The sequence below is a fragment of the Artibeus jamaicensis genome, unplaced genomic scaffold, assembly GCF_021234435.1.
Source record: "Artibeus jamaicensis isolate MK-2021 breed Jamaican fruit bat unplaced genomic scaffold, CSHL_Jam_final contig_475, whole genome shotgun sequence".
In the NCBI taxonomy this organism is placed as follows: domain Eukaryota; kingdom Metazoa; phylum Chordata; class Mammalia; order Chiroptera; family Phyllostomidae; genus Artibeus; species Artibeus jamaicensis.
Window position 1 is genome coordinate 3428126 of NW_026521852.1, and position 23409 is coordinate 3451534.

The 23409-nt window shown below is 47.6% G+C and overlaps 1 protein-coding gene across 5 annotated transcripts in view; it reads right to left on the minus strand.

Annotated features, from left to right (window-relative positions):
* NFASC (neurofascin) overlaps positions 1 to 23409 on the minus strand; it is a 191583-nt gene that overhangs the window by 88594 nt on the left and 79580 nt on the right. For all 5 annotated transcript variants that reach the window (XM_037155368.2, XM_037155363.2, XM_037155362.2 and 2 more), the window contains exon 2: positions 11929 to 12074. The gene's annotated coding sequence lies outside the window, so the exon portion shown is untranslated. The remainder of the gene's footprint in view (positions 1 to 11928; positions 12075 to 23409) is intronic.

Sequence of the window (23409 nt, forward strand, 5' to 3'; positions counted from 1 at the left end):
AAATTTGCCCCCTCCATCTCACGAAACTTTGCTCTTCAAAGAGGGGACCAGGCTTCTGACTTGACTTAGTCCCATTCGCTCCTCACCCAGTCACACTCCAGACCTCCCAGTGGCCTCCTCATGGCCACACCCAGCGTTCTTAGCTCTAATCCTGCCAGAACTCTCGGAGGCATCAGCAACTGGTAACTGATCCATCAGTCCCTCCTACCGATCTCTCCTCCCCGGCCTCTGAAACAGCGTTCTGGAGCCTCCTCTTCTCTCTGGCTCTTCCGGCCTCCATGGCAGTACCCATCATACTGCTGGATCCTCTTGCCCTGCCTGCTGTTCTCAGTGTCTCTGTAGGGGCACTGCCCTTCCACCTCTATGCCCCATCTATGATCCTTGTTGGTGTTCCCACCCAAGTCATTTACGTCAGATACAGGGATCTCGCTGAAATTCCACCTCTTTTCATGCGCAGGCACCAGGACACTTGGACTGTCTTCTTCCCAGTGCCTCTCATTCCCCCTCCCTCTCTCTATTCCCACCCATCTCACCTTTGGCATGTATCATGTCTTGTGGGCTCCTTCTAATTCATTTTCCATGGTGCTATTACAGTGATTTTTCTAAATCCCCACCGGATCACGTCAGTGCCCTGCTGAAAACTCTTTCATTATCACCCCATCAATCTATTAAGATCAAATCCAAGCTCCCAAGTGTCCCAATACAAGGCTGAGATCAGGCTCCTGCAGGCCTTTCCATGTGCCACCCCCCACCGCCACCTCCTCCACACACACACCAAATGCTTCCTAACTGAGTGACACGTCATTTTCTAAGCAAGCCACTCCACTTACTACCTCCATACTTAACCTGTGCCATCCTCTGTCTGAAAAGACCTTCTTTGCTTGTCATGTGAATAATTCCCACTCAGTCTGCAAGACAGCGCACTGTTCAGACATGAGCATGCCCTGTGGTCCCCCAATGCCCACCCCAGCAGAGCTGAGAGTCCTTCTCCACTGTTCCTTAAACCTGCTTCTAAACCTGGGGCAGCCCACTGCAGCAAAACCACATGCTTAACCTAAGGTTGGAGACCTTTTATATAAAGGTCTAGGTAGTAAATATTACATGCCTTGTGAGACACACATGTCTATCACAACTGCTGAACTTGACTATTGTAAATGAGAGCAGCTATGGACAGTAAGGGGGCCCGAACACATCCCACTAAAACTTGATTTATAAGCAGGCAGTGGTCTGGAAGTGACTCAGTTTGCTCACCACTGGCTTGAACTTCCTTTCCTTTGTGGAACCCTCGGGGCTCATAGCAGGCCTCGACCTTTCCTGAGTCCCCACTGCTGGGCGTGGTCCCTGGCAGGGAGGAACTACAGAATGGAAGATCCAAGCAAATGTCTCAAACCTACCACTCACGTTTTGTAAATTACTTGCTTCCCAAGCCTATTTTTTTAAATCCCCCAAATGAAAATAAATATTCCTGTTTTGCCTGCTTCAGATGGTGGTCTGAGACCACATGGGTAATGCACAGGAACATGAAGCGTGATACAAATGTCAGTGTTTCACTGTCCTGGTCGCACTCCTTCCAGATGAGCCCGAGTGACTCCAGTACACGCAGACCTTTATGTCTGCTCTGAATAGTGGGTGAACCAAAGTCCAAGAGCGGGCCTGTGATCTGCCCAGCAGGTGGCTGGTCTGGGACTTAACTGCAGGCCGCTTGCTGCCCTATAGCATCCCCTTGCTCTGGGAGTGAAGGGCAGGTGAGACCATGTCTCCTGTCAATGCCACTCCACTCTCCTCCTCCCAGATTTCAGGTCCACAGATGCCCTTGCACAGGGTGTGAGAGACTGTGTCAGACTGATGGATGGCTTAACAGTCTCCAAGGCTACGCTGAGATTTGGGGATAGTTTCTGGGTTAGTGTCAGCAGGATGTGATGACTGTCTAGCAGTGGCCAATGAGAAGGGTGGCATCAAAATTTCTAGGTTAGGAAAGTGAGTTGGATGATGCTAATAATTGGCATAAAAATACAGAAGGAGACTAAATCTGGTGGGGCTTGGGGTGCAGGGATGTCGTAACTTGGAACTGAATGTGTTCAGTTTGAACTGCTCAGAGCCATAAGCAAAACAGTTCTGCAGATCCTGCAAGGCTGTGCTCCTGAAGTAATGCCTAAGGACACCCCACCGCATGAATGCTACGAAGCCACACGCCAGCAATTAGTTCTGAAAATAAACCATCAGATGACTGAAATAGTACTGCAAGAACCAACTAGGGAACGCGGTCACCCATCATGCCCCAGGATATTGTGGGGGCAAAGAGAGATAATAAAAGCCCAACAGAGCCAACACAAAACGGCCATTCTGCAAGACAAAAACAAAACACAAAAACACAGCAGACCTTATGATCATTGTAGCTGCCCGGAAGCCACCTCTTCAGAAATCAGAGAGGAGCTGAAACAAAGGAGGAAAGAGAGGTGCCCGGAACCAAGGTGGGGGAGGGCCAGGCGGGCAGGGCCGAGGAGCTCAGATGTACCCTGCTCAGGACAGGCAGGCAGGCCGGCTGGCAAGTAATGTTCCCAGTACAAACCCATTAACAGATGATTTATACAGAAATGTATATCAGAGTGGCTCAGGTTACCACGACAATCCCATTCTCCCTCACTTTGCATTTCTTTCTCGAAGAGAAGAGCGGTACGGGCCGCGTGTGGCCACCTCTATCACGTTCGCCTTGGCGAGAAAGGCGCGGGCCTACCATGCAAAACGGACAGTTTCCGCACCGCACAGCATGGGGACGGGCTCCGCCTCAAGTCCCTTCCCAAAAAGGCCCTCTCCCCTTTGCTCCCGCTTCGCCCAGGCCAAAAACGTAGTCCCTTCCTTCTCCACAGTGCAGATTCCATCCTCACCGAGACGCTGAGCAGCAGCAACCTCTCTGTCACTGTCCCTGCTTTCCCACTGAAGGGAGGCTGCAGTCTCCCTCCCGCGCCCAGTGTGCCCCAGGCTCTGTCCAGCGGTCACTTCTTCCTCCTGTGGGGTTAGTTCTCACGTCTGTCTCCTGCCTCACACTCTGAACATCTAGAGCAGAGTCCATATCTTGTCTCTCTCTGTCGTGAGAAAGTATAATAAATATTTGTGGGATAAGTGAACAGCCATCTTATCAAAGACTTCCTATTACTCGAAGATATTTATTCTATCAACAAATCAGCATATTATAAATCCTTCGTTAACATCCTGGATGACAACACTGTTGTTACAGTATAAACCTGACTAATGGCAATACCAGTAACAACCTAAATTTACAATATCTGGTCAGCATCCTGACACAGATCATGTCTCTGCTCAGCAGACCCATTTCCTTTTTTTCTGAGATGCTTCCTTCGCTCCTTCCCTCTCAGACCTTCCCGTCTAACCTCCGCCAGGGCCGCCCAGCCTTCTCCATCCTGCACGCAGGTTCTCAGAACCCAGGGATTCAGCTGCTCCAAACACTAGCCTCAAACCTGCCATCAACTCTGTCCCCAGCCTCCCCTCCCATTCATCCTGAGGGACTTGTGAGCTGCCCTGGATTCTGAAGTCCACTTTCAGAAGAGGGACTGTCCCAGGACTAGACACTATGGGGGCCTCCCTTTGCCACCCCCCCCCAGTCCTCTGATACCCCTGCCACGCCCCTTCACTCACTCATGCCAAGGGAGGAATGATGCAACAGATGCTGACCGAGCCTCCTCCACCCCCTCCACTCACAGGCATGTGAAGGCCAGGGGGCTGGGTTTCCCAGGAAACTTGAAATGCCCCCTACTGAAGATCAATAGCCTATCCCCCCAAGACAGAGCACCAAGCAAGGAGGAGAAAGAAGGAGGGGACTCTGGAGGAAGGTAAAATGAGAAGGAGAAGCAGCAAGGAGCTCCCTGGCTTCCTCTTCAGAGAGCACCTGCCAAAGAGTTACACTTCCCCAATCTCCGCACCCCCCCCATGAAATGGCCCGAGTCTCAGCACCTTTAAGAAAGGCTGTCTTCCTCTGTAACCCTCCCACTTCTGCTTCTGAAGGGCTGTAACAACACTGAAAGAGTCTCTAGGGCACAAGGCCCTAACAGCCTATGAAAGCACTCACCAGCCTGCTTCTAGATCTCTGCCTCTCCCCATGCCCAGGACAGAGAGACCCAGCTTCCTCGCCTGTGTGGGGTGGAACCCATTGTCTTCTGGGATTTTCCAATAGCCAAGGAAACCTCGTATATGGGGTTCAACTCCTCCTTCCCCCTCCTCCCTTCTCAGGGTTGGAAGGAGGTGGGCTCCATCTGCTCTGTGGCTGTGTTTCAGGCTTGGCTCCCTTTCACTGTCATGGGGAGAGATCTGGGAGGAGTGAGGGGCTGTGTGTTTAACCACTGAGAGTGATCTGCTTAGTGGTGGCGGGGGCTCCCCGAAGGCCTGGCTCCTCCTCTCCCTGTCTCAGCTGAGTTCGAGGAGGCCACAGACTCTCAGGAGCATGTATAGGGGAGTGGAGGTGGGGGAGAACAATGGTATCAGATGGCCCTGATTCCCACCTGGGGAGGCGGTGGAGGGAGACACCTGGGTTTAGGATTGGCAATTTGGCTGAAAACAGCTGTCTCCAGCTCAACACCCAGAACTAATCTATAGGTTGAATGAAACCTGAACAGTTTGTCTGTTAAAGGGAGGGAAGGAGCAGGAAAGAAAGGGGAAGAGACCTTCCCATCAAGGTGATCACTGTGAGCACCTAGTGTCCACACACGGCTCCCTAGGGGCATAGAACACTCACAGAGCACCCTGGCATTCACGACACCAGGCGGGCTGAGACCGCCCCCCTGGAAGGCTGCACCCACGGAGCAACCACAGCCACTTCAAGGGTGGGAGGTGCATGCGTCTTGCTGCCTCCACAGGACTGATGGAGGCATTAAGCCACAGAGCTTGGCTGCGCAGACACGTTGCATTCTTTCTCACAACTGCGTCCCGTGGGGCTATCACAGAGCTTTTAACCACCTCCTGGGACTGGACTGTAGGCCGTCTTCTTTGTTTTCCCCATTTCTACAATACTGCAGCACGCCTCCTGAACATGTACCGATACACGGGGCAATGGGCTGTTGCACTGTCTCTTTGATCCCATGCCAACTGGGCCTGGCACAGCTTATCCTGGCACAGAGAAGAAGCTTAAAGTGTACAGGTGGCCTGGTCCACAGCCTGAGTTCTCACCAGTCTCGTTCCTCATAAAGATTAACAGGTAAAGACGGTTGGAAGGAAACAGAAGTTCACACGTAGACTACGTGGACAGCTCCCATGAGGAAGTCATCCAAGAAAACCAAGGCCTGAGAAGGGGAGCAGGAAACCACCCCACTTCAGGGGGATTCTGCCCTCTGGGAAGGCGAGGAGCCCCACTTCTCTGCAACTCCAGAAGCCAGCTTCTCTTTGTCTGGGCTCCCAGGCTCCCACCCTCAGGGAGAAAGTTTCACAGCAATTAGACACACATCTTTCTTCACAGCTGGAGAGAGAGGGTTGTCAACCTCCCCACCCCCTCCTCAGTCTGGTGGAAGAGACACCTGGGACAGCAGCAGCTGTCTCCCCAGGGTCTGTCATTACAGGGAAACGGTTCAGAGGAGCTGGAGGGGGAAGCGATCATAATTCTGTGTGACAAGTCTCCGAGGGCGGGCCCACAGTTTGGGTAGGGTAAGGAGGGACCCTGGGGGGAGAGAAAGTGGAGACTGAACCGGAAGGTCGGAAAGGGAGGCGCGGGTTCAGTATGAAAAGGCTGAGGACTCCTTAGCAGTGAGATGGGGACTGTGTGGCCCAGCAACCCCGCTCCTCCGTGTGCATCTGAGAGAACCGAAACCGCACGTCCACACAAAAACGTGCACACGAGTGCACAGGACAGCCAAAAAGGCGAGACCGCCGCGCGTCCATTGGCCGATGAATGGGGAAATGCAGTGGGGTGTGCGTGTGCACTGGGATGGTATTCAGCCATAAAAAGAATGAACTGCTGATACCTGCTACAACACAGATGAACCTTAGAAACGTCATGCTGAGCGAAAGAGGCCAGACACAAAAACCACACGCTGGATGACTCCACTAATGTAAAATGTGAGGAATAGAGCCAGAGGAAGACCAGCGTGGGGGGAGGGGCACGGCTGCTAACGGATGTGGGGTTTCTTCTCCTTGAGGGGAGAAGGTGAAGAAAATGTTCTAACATTGTAATGACAGAGTTGGTGCCCAACTCTGTGAATAAACTAAAAATCATTGAGTTGTTTGCTTGGAATAGATGAATTGTATGGTATGTGAATCACACCTCAATAAAGCTATTACTTAAAATATTAACAAGAAAAAAAGAATCACATTAGCACTTGGAAGACTTTGTTACAAAACTGTAATATTTCAAAAAGGAAAGGAAGAAATTCCACCATGACAGCCATTCAAGAACAGCAGCTGTGGCCCTGAGCTAGCCCATGGCCATGGGCCTCCACAAGGACCACGAGATGGCCAAGAACTTGAGCAAGCCCAGGCTCAGCTGCCACAGACGCCTCGGCAAGCACGCCAAGTTTGTGCGGACACAATCCGAGAGGTGCGCGTCACACGGCTGCCCGAGGCCGCCAAGTGGGGCCTGAAGTCCATCAAGAAAAGGGCGAGGATCTCAACTGTAATCAAAAACTTAAAGAATAAAGGAAAAATAATGGAAAGGGTGGGGACACACATCCCTAGCAAGAGGAAGAGAGAGAAGCTAAGTGACACCCTGGTGGCGATGAGGTGGAGGCAGCGGTGGCGACAGCAGCCAAGAAGGACTGAGCCCATCCCCCATGTGTGTAATGAAACGTCCTCAGAAAGAAAAGGAAAGTGAATGATTAAGTTTTTAAATGCAGTTTCAAATGTTCAAAGCCATTCATGAACTAAGTTTGTTAATGGAATCAAGCACATGCTTATTAAAATTTGAGATTTATGAAGATGAAGAGAATTTTAAAAATCTGTCACTTGGAATGAAAATGTTTTGGGGCTTATAACTTTAATATATTAACTATTGATTTAAAAAAAGACCTAGGGCTAAGTTCTTGCACACCACCTCCAGGAAGCGAGAAACCGCACATTTCAGAATGCTGCAGAAAGAACAGTCTGAAAGCACCACCTCTGTCCCTTGGCATCTTTCCTGAAGACACGGGTGCAAATCCCCACCACCTTCTTCTCAGACGCAGCTTCCTGGCCCCGGGCACTGCCCAGTGGGTTCCCAGGCTCCAGGTTACTGTCCATCTGCTCACAATGTCACTCGTGTTAAGCTGCTTACTCCAACCTCTATTTGTGGGGTTCCCGGCCTGGTTTCAACAGAGTAAGGTTGTAAAGCCATTTGAAAACCATACACTGAGCTAACACAAGAAAAAAATAAGGGGCAAGACTACAGGAGAACTTGGGGTGGGAGAGAGAGAGAGAGATGACCATCACCCCTTAACCAGACTATGAGCTTCCTGAAAGTGGGTGTCTTCTATCTTTTTTCTGTGTCCTTCATGGGAGCAAGTGCCACCACAAAGCAGGGCATGACTGGGCTTAATAGACGAGAACAAAAAATTAGCTAAGAAACTGCCAGGCCAGGGGAGACACACCGATGTGGATTCGGAGATGGAGCTTCAAGAGGAAGTGACTCACAGCCCTTCCGGAACGCGTCCTGGGCACGGACACAGAGCCACACACCTGAGTTTCAATCCTGCCTCAGCTACTTCCCTGCCGTTTGGTCTTCAGCAATCTTTTACTCTCTTAGAGCCTCGGTTTTCTGGTCTCTGAGTGGAATAGATACTTATTATAAGGTTGTGATGATTATTAATTAAACAAATTAAATGTGTTAATTCATTTCACTTTTTTAGTTAATTTGTCTTAGTGAATGGGTGTGTGCATATATGTATGTACATAAGTGTATTTCTATATTTATGTTAACATATAACACATACCAACATATTAACATCATATGTTAGTATATAACCTATAGAAATATATTTCTATATTTATGTTAATATATATATACACAAAATCATCTAACCCAAGACCTGACAGGAACTTGGCATTCAGAAACCACTGGTCCCTTCTCCTTTCCTCCCAGGTTGCAGCTGCTATACTGCTTTGCTAATGGCTTTGGACAAGCTTGGCTTTCAAATCTATAAAACTACTCTGTAGATCTACAAAGTACACAATGTCTGTGCAAATAACCACGTGCTGGCTCTGTGATCCAGGAGTTATTATTTACTCTTAGAGCCAATGTACGGTTATCTGCAGAGGCACCAGAGAGAAAGGGAGGCTCCTGAAAGATCCCGGACCAGCCAAAGCAGCTGTGGGCTGCCCTTTCCCCTGCTTCTGCCAGCGTGTCTCCTTAACCAAAGCCCTTTACACTCCTGAAGATCCTCACGCCTTCTTCCTGCCAGCCTCTTCCACCAATGCCCCATGACCTATGACATCAAACGCACTTGGGTGGAACAGGCCCCAGAGGGGTAGCTGGGTCAGTTCTTCAGAGGTGACTTCTATCCTGCTGGCAATATTGGTTTAGTTGCTGATAGTTCCAGGATAGCAAATCCCCGGTTGCATTTTTAAATTCCTTTCTGACATGATAAGGGGGCCCAGGGAGGAAGGGACAAAGACAGCAGGCGGGAGCAGCACCTGCTCCTCCTCTCCTCCCTCTGCACTTCCATCCAGCACAGACATCAGTCTGCACACAACTGCCACCCTGGCAGGCTGCTGGAGGCTGGAGGACACGTGAAAACACAGAAGCCTAGAAGAGGGGAGGCGGGACAGACCGGGGAAGGCTGTTTCCTGCATTTTAAGATGCACCACTTGTCTAGGAGTCTGGTACAAAGTGCATGCAGCTCCGATACCTGCACCAGACACTGTTGGCTCCAATGGTGCGGAGGACAGCTTTGTGACGTATGCCCTGAGTAAGCACGCAGGAGGACCTCCCTTTGCTAAGGTCCGAGGTCCTCTCATGAGAAAGTGAAACTCTGAGTAGTGTCATGCCGTCCCAAACCCGGCAGCCCAGCCTCCAGTAAGAAGGTGGGTTTATCAGGCAACAGGAAAGGCTGAGATCAGAGAATCACTTCAGCAGAAATGAGATAACACCAGCTACGAAGGGGAACAGATTTCACGGCTGCCACCCACACCCCCTCACCTAGCCCTGCAGATCTCAGCACTCCCAGGAGAAAGGGGCCAAGCATAGGTGCTGCCTCGGGGGGCCTGGAATTGGCCATGGAGAGGGGGTGGGAAGCAATACAGACCATTCCTAATGTAGCTCCATGGGCTGGCTCCCAACCACCCCCGGGCTGTGTGTCCTGAGCCCATGCTGCCTGCGATGGCCTGTTGTAATGTTTCTGAAGGAGAGAGCCCCATATTCTCTCCAGCAGGCAGGGGGGCTGAGGAGTGTGAGTGCAATTAACCAAATGGATCCACTCGGGAAATTGAAGGCCCGGGGAAGCTGGTCTGCAGACTGCTCCCAATATGCCAGAGGGCAGGTGTCCGCTCACTGGGTGAGGACCAGGTGTCGAAGCACTGGGGGTGGGACAGGGGAAGGGGAGAAATTGCTGTGAGTGCAGGAAGGTGCTTCTCTGGAGCTGGGGGTGGGGGTGGAGGAGTGTGCCCTGGAGCAGATGCCTGGGGCAGCTCCAGATGGCAGTGGCCTCACACAAAAGGACAAGAGCCAGAGGGAAGGAGGACCACTGAACACAGGACTTGCTTTTATGAGGCTTCCTAAATGGAGGGGCAAAATGGGATTCCCACCTGGAAGCTGTTAGAGGCTCGCTCAGAAAGTTATGCAGGGTTTCCTGGGGGACTTGAAACAAGCCACTTGAAAATACACTGCCACGGGAACCCTGATGGTCAGCTGCGCAGCCCCCAGGGCAGGGCTGTGGGACTTGGATGCAGGTGCTGCACTGGAGTTTAGAGCACGTTCCCAGTCCTTCTGTATTTCTGTCTCCAGGAAAACGTGGGCAATGATGGGCCCTCTTTCACTGGGTTGCTGTGAGGAGGACTAAAGGGAAGGTGTGTGTTGACTACAGCGCACGTGGCCCAGTGCGGGGGGCACAGCCAGAATGTTGATTATTATAATAATGATTATGATCCTCCAAAGAACCTGGATCAGCTCCCCTTCTCTCAAAACTTATTGTTCCCTCAAAAGCCGTGGGTCCCTGCTCTTGGGCATTCTCTGTGCTCCTTTTTAAAGGTTCAGCTGTGTCCGTGCGAGTCCTCCGCCCCTTGCAATGTGTGGGTGCCTTCGCCCCACGGAGGCAGTGACGTCACAGCAGGGAAAACAGCCCACCACTCACGTGTCTGAGTCTAGTGCGGCCTCTGTTGCTAGTTAATTCTGTGAACCTTGGAGAAATAACTTTTGGGGCCTCAGTTCACTCACCAGTCCAGCAGGAATGATGGCACGGACCTCACTCACGGCACAACAGGGTCAGGAAAGCAAAGTGACACAATGTAACAGATATGCGACAAAGCTGAGGCTCTGGACCGATACTGGGGTTTGCTGATTAGCTTAACACGCCCCGAGTTGGCTCTGCGTCAGGTGGGACACCGCTTGCGTGACTCCAGGTGCCCGCAGGTGTGCTGTGGAGGGAGCGTCTCCAGGGTTCCTTAGGCAACCAAAGTGTTTGTGCCCACGGGGGGCTGTGGAGACGGTTTGGGGGAAACAGGGATAGGCAGCAGGGAGGGCACATGAAAAAGTGCTGAGAGGGGACACAGTGACACAAAGCTGGACTGACTCTCAGCTCTGTCACAAACAGGGGGTCTGTTCCCACAGCGTTCTGCATGTCTTTACATGTTCGTTAACCTGGTGTGCCACTTTTGTAGCCAGGGTCCTCCAAATACACTGTAACAAAAGGACGGGGCCCCTCCCCACCACTGCCAGCCGGTATATGCAAGCTCCAGGCTCGTGGGAAAAAAAAAAAGCGGTGTGGTCAGATGGGGTTCCCAGGTGGTCCCCACTGCCTGTTCTAAGCATGCTGTGGCCCTAATGGGCCCTCACAGAAACCGCCTTCATAGACAAGTACACCTGAGCTGCTATTGGTACCATAAATAATAATAACTTTCATTTACTGAACACCTGCTATATGCTAGGCACTGCGAGGCTCTTTATATGTTTAAACTTTAATTTAATCTTTACAACAAGATGTTCATTATTAACTCCATTGTACAAACCAGAAATCTCAGGCCTGGGAACGATTAGAAATTTCTCTCTGGGAGAAAAGGAGACATCTGGAAGGGGCGCTGGGGTGAGAAAGACAAATGGCAATGAGTCCCAAAGTCGAGAACAGGGACGCCCTTCTCTGTTCAGGCGCTCAGGAAGGCCCCCCTCCCCACCTGCAGCCTCCAGGCTGGGAGTGTGGGGTCCACTGTCAGTTCCTTCTGGGTTAAAACAGTAGCCCTCACTTCTTGCACATCCTCCCCTGGCTTGACATTAAAACAGGAGATGCTGGGAGCAGCAGGAAATTCTAACCCAGATGGAACAATGCAAACCCTGGACATGGGGTGTGGCTTCAGTGATGTCACCTCAGCCTCTTACTCCTCCCGACAGCCGTCCATCTGCCAGGGCCCGCAGCCCCGCCTGGAGGAGGGGTCCTCAGACTGCCCCCGGGAGGCCAGGACCATCACTCATGAGGCTCCACTCTGGTCATGGAGGCCAGGCTAAGGGGGGATGCTGGTTACAAACAAAGCTGCTTCCCGAGTTCTCCACTAAGGTGAACCATCGTGACAGGGGCAAGGGTCAGCCAGCTGACGGCATTTGCAGGGGAAAAAGGGGCAAAGGCTCTCCCAGCGCCAGCCTCCTTGCAAAGGAGGGCCTGCTCCGTGGCTGACTCTGGAGAGAAAGAACTTTCACCCCAGAAGATTCTGGGGTCCAGGCCAAGAACCTCCTCTCATCCGTGGAGTGAGAGTCAAGGACTTCCCCTGCCCTCACCCCCGAGGGGCCGGCCCCCGGGGCCCAGCCCCACTCACCGTCTCTGCCTCATGCAGCCTCCTGCTCGCGACACCAGGGGAGGCTCCCTCTCGGTCTGCAGCGGGCAGGACACCTCCGGTGTCCCGAAGTGCACATATGTCAATCAACGTCACAAAGCAAGCACAAAGAAGACCCCAGGGTCACTCTAGGAAAGAAAGAGAACAGGCTTTGTGGTTTGCTGCTTGTCCATTCACTGGGAAATGACATCTGGGCCCACACTTACTGGGCAGATCCTGCATAGCATAGCTGCATCTTTGTTCAAGGCAGCTCAGAGCACTCTGCTGCAACGGGGCGGAGTCTGCAAGGTGCCTAAACATGGTAGACTTTGGGGCGGGGGGTCATCTCTCTCATCCACACGCTCATTACTGGTGCCCCGACACCATACTCTAACTGCGGAGTCCCTAGTTGCCTAAAGGAGTTAAAGCATATCTCAAAGACTCCTACACCCAAGGGACAATTTACTCCTAATTACCACATTAATTTTCTTAACTTACTTAGGAGAACTATTAGGCTTTTCCTCCCCATCTACAGATCATCAAACTGAGTTCACCATAAATAAATCTGTAACACTTTGAAAGGAGACCCCATTTTAGTGTCAGGGGACGTGGATTTGGCGTTCTGGCTTATTGTGTCAGGCAGGGTGGATGCTTCCCCACCTGCGTCTCAGGTTCTGTGTCTGCAAATGGGAAGAGGGCACGGGAGGGTGGGTCAGACCACAGGGCCTTTAGTGAGGACGTTGCAGGTTCGAGTCCCAGCTCCAGTCCTTCTGGGCAATCATTTAAACTTTTACAGTATAGATGACATAGCTCATTTAATTATTTGCTTTAAAATTAAAATGTATCTGCAGGAAATGGTAAAATCTGTGTTCGTAGAGGGGACTGTGGCATCATCCATCAAAATAAGTATGTGCTTCCTCTGTGAACCAGACAGCCCGCCCGGCCCTAGCACTCTGTCTGAAGCACGCACGCCCTGTGTGGCTATGTTGCAATCTTCGGGGTTGTTATCACATTGAAAAAAGAGGAAAAAATGTGTTTAATATACTGCCATTTATTTAAGAAAAAGGGAGGAACAAAATATACATATGTATTTGCTTATATTCTTTTAAAATACAATAAAAGATAAAACATTAAATAAATTTCAAAGGCCTACAGGGAGGGGGAGGAATAAGGTAGAAAGGACAGGGAGAGAAGCTGGACTTTGAATACACTTTATTTTGTGGATTTGCTTTGGAACATGTATCTGACAAAGTTGTAGAACACAATATTTTTTAAAGAAATCTCTAAAGTAAACACAAAATGCAATGAATGAGTCCATCTCTGCGTCTAATTGGTCAGCGTTGATACGGGAAACTTTGAAGAACCTCTGTTTAACCTTTATTTGCCCAGGCCCCAGGCGCCCTAGGGAGAATGATGGCGCTGTCTGGGATAGTAAACAACAGTGCATTAGCAAGGACTGAGATTAACACCCCTGCTGTTAAAAATTGACCTTAGAATTTAGCCTTTGTTCTCTGCTTCTGCCCCATAGCTAGAACTAACTTCCACATTCCACTTCTGTATCCCACTTTGGTACGTAGACAAGAAGACCCTGTAAACTATAAAAACCCCAAGAATCCTTTGTTCGGGGCTCAGAATTTGGAAATTGACTCCTCTGAGCCCGTGCACGTTAATAAAACCTCCTCGTACTCCAGAAACCCTCATAAAACCTCCTACTCCAGAAACCCTCGGTGTCCGGTTGCTTCATTTTCCTGCAACAGCGTAACTAACTGCACAGAGGGCGATGGAAACACAGGAAGTGCACTGCTCAGCCTTTGAGAATGCCGGAAGGGTAAAAAAAACTGCCCCCAATCCTGAACTGTTTTCAATAATCCATTGCTAATACTATGGTGGTGGTGGGATGGTGATGATGATACTTTTGTATGTGATTTTGGGATAAATCAAATGAGTAGTAATATTGATGTTGCTGAGAAACAAGAGTTTCTTGTTGAAAGGGATACAAATGTAAGATTGATGAGATCAGGCAAAAATTCTGTAGCCCTGATTGTGAATGGAAAGTATCAGTGTGTTTTATCTTACACACACACACACACACACACACACACACACACACACACACACACACAGAGGCACTTCCCAGCTCTGTTCACTGTGAGGCCTAGAAACAAGGATCATTCTAGTACAAATGAACACCCCTACCAATCAGATTATGAATTCTAATCACCATCCCCCACAAAGAAATGCAGCTTCCTTGGAGAAATGTCCAACAGGGCACATGTGCACGGCGAGCCCAGAATGTCCCATCACACCAGAGCAGCGACCAAAGGTCAGAGACAGCTGGAGCCGTGCCCAGAGGACTCAGAAGCCAGCCCAGAGGGGGCTCCCCGGCCAAGCTGAGCCCCAGTGAGGATTATCACTGCAGGAGAATGAAGTGTAGCAAATGTGTTTAAACCACAGAAATCACCAATAACACTTTCTAAAACTCCAGCCGACCCACGAGTCACCTTTGGGGATGTTGGGGAAATACTTCATTATTCTGAAAACTGGTGAATAAAGTAAAAGAAGGAATGGGCAGAGGTCCAGCTGTGTCAAGACTGGCCTTGGACTGATAATTGTTGAAGAGAGTAGTGGGTATATCAGGTTCATTGTTCTATTCTTTCCTCTTTTGTAAAACATTTCAAAATACAACTAAATAGACGTATATAGAGACAGACAGAGAACCCTTACAGATGAGTGAGACTACCAACACCACCAGTGTTTTTATGGGCTAAATGACAAGTGAGACTTCAAACCCAGGAAACAGCCTGACCCAGCAGGGATGAAAGGCTCCAGGAAGGACACCTGATGCTCTGGGGAGAAATGGGGATGAAGAAAGATATCTGATATCCTGAAGGCTGCAGGACGAGTGGCTCCCAGTCACTGATGGGTGGGGATCAGGGCCAGGTGCTTGGCGCCTTAGGCATAGCCTCCAGACTCCGGAAGGCCAGCTGACTACTTGGTTCCCCCGAATGAGGTCTGGTCTGGAGAGTTGAATAATAGACAGGGGAGGGCACTCACCAAGGACAAGAGGACAAGAGGAGGTCAGGTTGAAGACAGGAGTGCCTGGGTTGCTCAGCAGGTCCCAACTGCTCTCTTGGGGTTCAATGTATCTTAATGTCTGCCTGGGGAGTGTTTACAGAGTTCTTCTCAGCAAATGCTCATGCTCAGATTGCTCTCCTCTCTGCCGCAGAACAAAAGCTGATCTAGGAAGTCTCCCACACTTTTTCTCCTTGGAAGCCTTTGATTACATTAGTGCGTATATCTGGAGAAGCACAAAAAAACTTCTCCCAGTCCTGTGCTTTTGTGCCTGATTGTTCAGGGTGTGCACAGGGGGTGGGGACTCAAACACTCATTCTAGCTCTGTCTGTTTCTCTCTCCGGATTCTTATTTAAGCATTTAAAAATTATTTTAATTGCTATTTGAAGAGTTCATCATTCACATGATGTGAAACTCAAAAGACACAAAAGAGTACAGTAAAAGTGTGTGTGTGTGTGTAAATTTCCCTCCTGAACCAGTCTGCTGCCTCCCAGTCCCACTTGGCGCCTCTCCTGGCCAGCCACTGTCACCAGACTCATGTCAGATCGTCTATGCACACACAGATACGTTTTAAAAACTATAGCAAAACATGCACAGGACTTGCATGCTGAAGACTACGCAACACGGATGAAAGAAATCACAGATCTAAATAACTGGAGAGACATTGTGTTCGAGGATTGGAAGACTCAACATAGTAAATATGCAAATTATCCAATTAACATATTCATTGAATGCAATTTCTATCAAAATCTCAGCAGAAAGTTTTAATAGATATAAATTATTCTAAAACAAAAACAGGAGTAACTAAGCACGCAGTTCTTGGATTTGATGCCAAAAGCATGACCCATCAAAGAAAAATGGATAAAGTGGACTCCATCGAAATCAAAACCCTCCCTGGGTGACGGAGGGTGCAGAGTGGGATAAGCCTCATGTGTGACAGTTCTGGGAAATAGGAATAACTCTCAAAACTCGGCAGTGAAGATCCACACAATTCAACTAGAACATGGCCAAAAGACATTTCACTGAAGTCGATATTCAAATGGCACATAAGCACTTGAAAGATGTTCAACATCATTAGCCATTAGGGTAATGCAAATTAAAACCACAATGGGGAAAAAAGAAACAAACACTGAGATATCACTATACACCTATCAGAATAGCTAAAAAAAAAAAAAAAAAAGGTGACTTAGTAATCCTGCTATTAGGTATTTAGCCAAGGGAAATGAAATATATGTCCATATAAAGGCCTACATGTGAATATTTATACCATGTTTATTCATAATTGCTAATAACTAGAAACGAGCCAAAGGCCTGTCAACACGTGAGTTGATAAATAAACTGTAGTAACACAAGGAAATACTATTTACCACCAAAAAGAAATGATCTACTGATACATGTAGCAAGTCAGAGGCATCTCAAATGTATCATGTTAAGTAAATGAAATGAACCTGAAAAAGCTACATACTGTATGACTTAATTTATGTGACATTTTACAAAATGCGAACTTGAGGGAACATAATAAAGATCACTGGTTACCCCAGGCTGAAGTTGGGAGGAGAGGATTAACCAAAAAGGGGTACAAGAAAACTTTTCAGAATGATGGAGATATTCTTCTGTATTTGATTATGGTGGTAATTATACAACTACATGAGTTTGCAAAATGCATAGGATTGTACACCTGACAAAGCTGCATCTTATTTTATGTAAATTATTCCTCTCTAAACCTACTTGGAAAAAAAACCCTTAAGGTACATGTGAAGACAGGTTAAAACCTAGAAGATACTGAATGTGCACCCACCTGACAAGGGACTACTCTCAAGAATATATACAAAGAAGGATTGTCATCAGAAAGACAACCAGGAGTAAGTGTTGGCAAGGATGTGGGAGAAAGAAAGCCCTGTGTGCTGTTGGTGGGATTATAAACTCTGTGGCCACTATGAAAAACAGTATACAGATTCCTTGAAAACTTAAAAATAGAACTACCTATGACCCAGCAATTCAACTTCTGGGTATTTATGTAAAGAAATCAAAAGCACCAATTTGAAAAGATACATGCACCCCATGTTCACTGCAGCAGTATTTATAACAGCCAGATACCGGAGCACCTAGGGGCCACCGATAGGATGGGTGGATAAAGAAGCTGTGGCACATGCAGAGGAGGGAGAAGGGAGGTTTACAGTTGTGAGTACGTGAGACAGAGTTTATTCTTGTTTTATTATTTATTAATTACCATATTATTTATTTGTATTACAACTGTAAACCTACTTCTGCCCACCCCTATACATATAATGGGATATTACTTGGCCACAAAAAGAGAGAAGTCTTACCATTCATGACATGGATGGACCTAGAGGGTATTATGGGAAGTGAAATAAGTCAGACAGAGAAAACAAAAACCACATAATTCACTTATGTGTGAAATCTAAACAAACAAGCAAGCAAACAAACCAGAAACTAACTCGTAGATACAGAAAACGAGCTGAAGTTTGCCTGAACGGGGTGAGTGTGCAGATGGGTGAAAGGGGTTAGAAAGCAGAAACTTCCCGTTGTACATAGGTCACAGGGCCGTGAAGCATGGCGCAGGGGGCGAGGTCGACTGCTGTGTGGTGCCAGGTGGGTACTGGACTTACGGGTACTGGGCCTTGTAAAGTATAAAAATGTTGTGTATCTGAAACTAATAGAATGTTTTAGGTTAACTACAATTTAAAAATAAGAAAGCTTGGCGGGGCCCTGGCTGGTGTAGCTCAGTGGATTGAGTGTGGGCTGCAAACCAAAGTGTCGCAGGTTCAATTCCCAGTCAGGGCACATGCCTGGGTTGTGGGCCAGGTCCCCAGTGGGGGCCACATGAGAGGCAGCCACACACTGATGTTCCTCCCTGCCTTCGCCTCTCTCTAGAAATAAATAAATAATCTTTTTAAAAAATTAAAAAATAAATATATATATAAAGAACTTCTTTAAGTAAATAAGAGGATAAGCAAACCAATTGAAATAAAAGCAGGAGATAAACAGAAATACTTAGGACTAGTAGACATATTGGGGACCTGGGAAATGAAGCCCTGGCTCGCGTGGCTCAGTGGGTTGAGTGCTGGCTGTGAACCAAAAGTTCGCTGGTTTGATCCCCAGTCAGGGCACCTGCCTCCTCAGAGGCAACGGACCGCTGTTTCTCCCAGACATGGATGTTTCTCTCCCTCTTCCTCCTTCCCTTCCCTCCTCTCTAAAAAATAAATAAAATCTTTTTTTAAAAAGACCATAATGAGATATCGATTGGCAAAAAATTATGACATCTGACTATATCAAGCATTGAAAGAAGTTGAAGACCCACAGAGTTTCAACTATAACCACTTTTGAGTTTTACCTGACTTCCTGAAGTGGACAACAGGACTTCCGGCCAAGATGGAGGCGTGGGTAGGCACACTGGGCCTCCTCGCACAACCAAAAGAAGGGCAACAACAAATTTAAAAACAAAAACCAACCAGAACTGACAGAAAACCGAACTCTATGGAAGTCCGACAACCAAGGAGTTAAAGAAGAAACACTCATCTGGCAGGAGGGGCAGAGTCAGGCAGCGGGTGGGGAGGACTCTCGGCAAGGCGGCGGGCGGCTGGAGGACTGGGCGCTGGCAAAGCTGCGGCTGGTGGGTTGGCGAGGCAGCAGCCGGTGGCACAGGCGGTCCCACATTCACATGTGCGTAAACCGAGAGGAACCATCGGGGAGCGAGACAGACCACGCAACCCAGGGCCTCAGCGCCATGAAATAAAGCCGCAAACCTCTGATTAAAAACACCTGTGGGGCTTGAGGCGGCAGCAGGAGAAACTCCCAGCTTCACAGGAGAGTTTGTGGGAGAGACCCACAGGGTCCTAGAACGTATACAAGCCCACCCACCCGGGAACCAGCACCAGAAGGGCCTGATTTGCTTGTGGGTTGTGGGGAAAGTGACTGAAATCTGGCAGAGAGTGAAGTGCCATTGTTCCCTCTCCGACCCCTGCCCCACAAACAGCGTCACAACCCAGCGACCTGGGTTACACAGCCCTGGTGAACACCTAAGGCTCCACCCCTCACTATGTAACAGGCACATTGAGACAAAAAAATGGCCCAAATGAAAGAACGGATCTAGAAAAAATACAACTAAGCAATGAAGAGATAGCCAACCTATCAGATGCACAGTTCAAAATACTAGTAATCAGGATGCTCACAGGATTTGTTGAATTTGGTCCCAAATTAGATGAAAAAATGAAGGTTACACTAAGTGAAATAAAGCAAAATGTACAGGAAACCAATAGTGATGGAAAGGAAACTGGGAATCAAATCAAGGGAGCGGACCAGAAGGAAGAAAGAAACAACCAAACAGAAAAGAATGAAGAAACAAGAATTCAGAAAAATGAGCAGAGGCTTAGGAACCACCAGGACATCTTTAAACATTCCAACATCTGAATTATAGGGGTACCAGAAGGAGAAGAGAAAAAACAAGAAATTGAAAACTTATTTCAACAAATAATGAAGGAGAACTTCCCCAATCTGGCAAAGGAAACAGACTTCCAGGAAATCCAGGAAGTTCAGAGAGTCCCAAAGAAGGTGGACCCAAGGAGAAACACACCAAGGCACATCATCATTACATTACTCAAGGTTAAAGATAAAGAGAGAATCTTAGAAGCAGCAAGAGAAAAGAGGACAGTTAGCTACAAAGGAGTTCCCATCAGACTGTCAGCTGATTTCTCAAAAGAGACCTTACAGGCAAGAAGGGGCTGGAAAGAAGTATTCCAAGTCATGAAATCCAAAGACTTACATCCAAGATTGATCTATCCAGTAAAGCTTTCATTTAGAATGGAAGGGCAGATAAAGTGCTTCTCAGATAAGGTCAAATTCAAGGAGTTCATCATCACCAAGCCCTTATTATAGGAAATGTTAAAGGGACTTATCTAAGAAAAAGAAGAAGATCAAAACTATGAACAGTAAAATGACAACAAACTCAAAACTATCAACAACTGAACCTAAAAAACAAAAATAAATTAAGCAAACAGCTAGAATGGGAACAGAATCACAGAAATGGAGATCACATGTAGAGTTATCAACAGAGGAGTGGGAGAGAGGAGAAAAGGTACAGAGAATAAGTAGCATAAAGGGTAGGTAGAAAATAGACAGGGGGAGAGTAAGAATAGTATAGGAAATGGAGAAGAGAAAGAACTTCTATGTATGACACACAGACATGAACTAAAGGGGCAGAATGTGGGTGGGAGGGGCACACAGGGTGGAGGGGAATACAGGGGGTGGGGGAACGGGACAAGTGTAATAGCATGATAAATCAAATATAGTTTAAAAAATAAAAATAAAGTGGACAATAGGGTATCGACGGTGAGTGGAGGGTATAAGGGCACTAAATGGCAATGGAAAAAATAGAACAAAGATTATATATTTAAAAAATAAAATTCAATATTCACAAACTATCATAGAGCAAATCTACTCCTAGAAACAGACCCCAGAGCCACTCGTCATGTGTCCAAACTGTCCCTTCTGGCACTAGTCGCCCCAGCAAGAACCTGGAAAAAGCCCCAAAGTTCATTTACAGGGAAATTGATAGTTAAACTGTGTTTGAGTCAAACAATGAAGTGCTACATTACACAGCAGGCAAAATAAGTAAAATAGAGTGTCGTGCAATAAAACTGTGCAATAAGCAGAGGGAATAAAGGAAAACAGGCTGTGGGAAACTGTTACCACAACTCAACAGCAACAAAACAAACAACCCAATTAAAAAATGGGCAAAGAACTTTAATAGACATACATATGGCCAACAAGCACATGAAAAGATGCTCAATATCACTGATCATTAGGGAAATGCAATTAAAACTAAAACGAGATACCACCTCACACCCATGAGGATGGGTGCTATCAAAAGCACAGAAAACAACAAGTGTTGGATGAGTATGAACAGGATTGGAAGCCTCCTGCAGCGCTGGAGGAAATATAAGATGGCGCGGCCTCTACAGAAAACAGCATGGCAACTCCTCAAAATATTAAAAACAGAATTTCCATATAATCCTGCAGTTCCACTTCTGGGTATATAACCAAAAGAACTGAAAGCAGAGTCTCCGAGAGACATCCATACACACCTGTTCATAGAAGCATATTCACAACAGCCAAAAAGTAGAAGCAACCCAAGTGCCCAAGGATGGATGAATGGATAAATAAAACGTGGTATAAACATACATCCGAATATTAGTCAGCCTTTAAAAGAAAAGAAACTGACACATGTTACAACACAGAGAAACACCAAGGCCATCGTACTAAGTGAAATAAGCTTGCCACAAAGGACAACTACTCTATGATTGCACTTATGAGAGGTACCTGGCCCAGTCGCACTGACGGAGACGGGAAGCAGGATGGGTGTGTTCGGGACGGGGGAGTCTGGGCCGGGGCACTGCTGTTTAACAGGCACAGCACTGCAGTTTTGCGAGATGAGAGGAGTTCTGAAGATTGGGTGCCAAACAATGTGAGTGTTCTTCACACTACTACTGAGCTATGCATATAAAAATGGTTAAGATGGTAAATTTTATTTCATGTATACTTTATCACAATTAAAAGTAAAAAATTTTTTAAAGATAATTACTTCTTGTAGTGGGGAGATGGAGAGGCGGTAGTGGGACCGTAAGATGAGACGCTTGCTAGTTATCAAAGTTTTGTCTTCTGTTGTGGGTGGTGGGTTTGCAGGCACTTATAGTACTATAAATTAATAAGTAAAGAGATAAATGGGTGGATGAACAGGAAGGCAGGAAGGCAGTTAGGAGGGAGAAAAGGAAAGAGGTTAAGCGGGAGGAGAAAGGGGTGCAGCCACCAGTGAGAATGAGTCATGAGCCGAGAATGGTAATACTACCCCAATGCCGTTCACCTGAGGTCTCAAAGTAAAAGAAAATATGTTCCGACAATTGAATTGTAGATGGTTTTATATAAAAGGGATCTCATAATTCTCTCATGGAACTCCATCACTCAATATGATAAGAAAAGTGATGCAGAGACAGGTGAGAAATGCGGATGCGGCTCTGAGACGTTCAGTGGCCTCTAAGGTCACACAACGAATTCTAACCCTTTCTAGCCATGTTTGTTAAAACAGGAGCAGCGGGGAGGGGGGGGCCTTAAGAACAGACACCCATTCCTGCACTAACCATTCCTTTTAATGCTTACATTTCAATGAGGAAGTCATTATTATCCTGACTTTATACATGGAAATCTGAAGTACAGTGATGTCATGTCAAGCACCTTCGAAGTGAGTGAGTGGCAGAGGCGAACTCAAACCCAGGCTGGTCCCCAAGGCCCACACTCCTTTCATGCCACATGGGAACCCAGCTGACAGCAATGCAGCAAAATACCAACTACTACCTTGTCAAAGACCCTGTGGAAGACACAAAGATTAGCAAACTACCCAAGGGGTTTCTTTAAAACGTCTCTTTGTAATTATCTCAGAAAATTGTTATTATTCCCAAGGGGGAAAAGGTGCAACTATACTTAGTTTATATATTCAATGTCTTGGTTTGCAATACACTATGAATCAGACACAGAATGGTACTGGTAACATGACCCAGTGAGAGAAATGCTTTTATGAAATGCCTCTTCTTAAAGTGACAGGACCCCTGTCCTGTGACTAGGACCCAGAAAGAAATGATCCAGTAAAAGATAGGCTCCTGCTTCAGGGGGACAGTCCGAAAGACCACACACTGAGGGACACAGGAGGGGCCGAGGGGAGCACTCTATACAGGCTGAACTATAATCGGGGATGTGGGAGACACTTGCATCTGTAGCTGCAGCTTGGATTCCCAACTGGGTCTCAGTGACTTCCTCCACTGGGCAAGCTACCGGGTGAGAAGGGGTCTGGTGTGGCGGCCATTGTTCAGTGAGGCGGAGTATCACATCTTTCCCAGCTGCACGCACACGCACACGCACACGGGGAGAGACACTCAAACCAAGGCGCCCCTGCTCAGGACCGAGGGGCGGAGCATGGGACACAGGCGATTCGAACCACTTCTCCTGCTACCTTCTCTTTCTCTCATAGATACAACCAAATAAATATTTTTCTTAAAAGTGTGGTAAAATAGCCCTGGCTGGTGTGGCTCAGTGGATTGAGCACAGGCCTGTGAAGCAAGGGGTCGCCGGTTCAGTTCCCAGTCGGGGCACATGCCTGGGTTGTGGGCCAGTTCCCAGTGGGGGACACGTAAGAGGCAACCACACATTGATGTTTCTCTCCTACTTTCTCCTTCCCTTCTCCTCTCTCTAAAAGTGAATCAATAAAATATTTTTTAAAAAAGTGTGGTAAAATATACATTATACAAAATTGACCATCCTAACCATTTTAAGTATACAGTTCTATGGAATTAAGTACATTCACGTTATTGTATAACCCTCATCATCCATTCAAAGAGCTTTTTT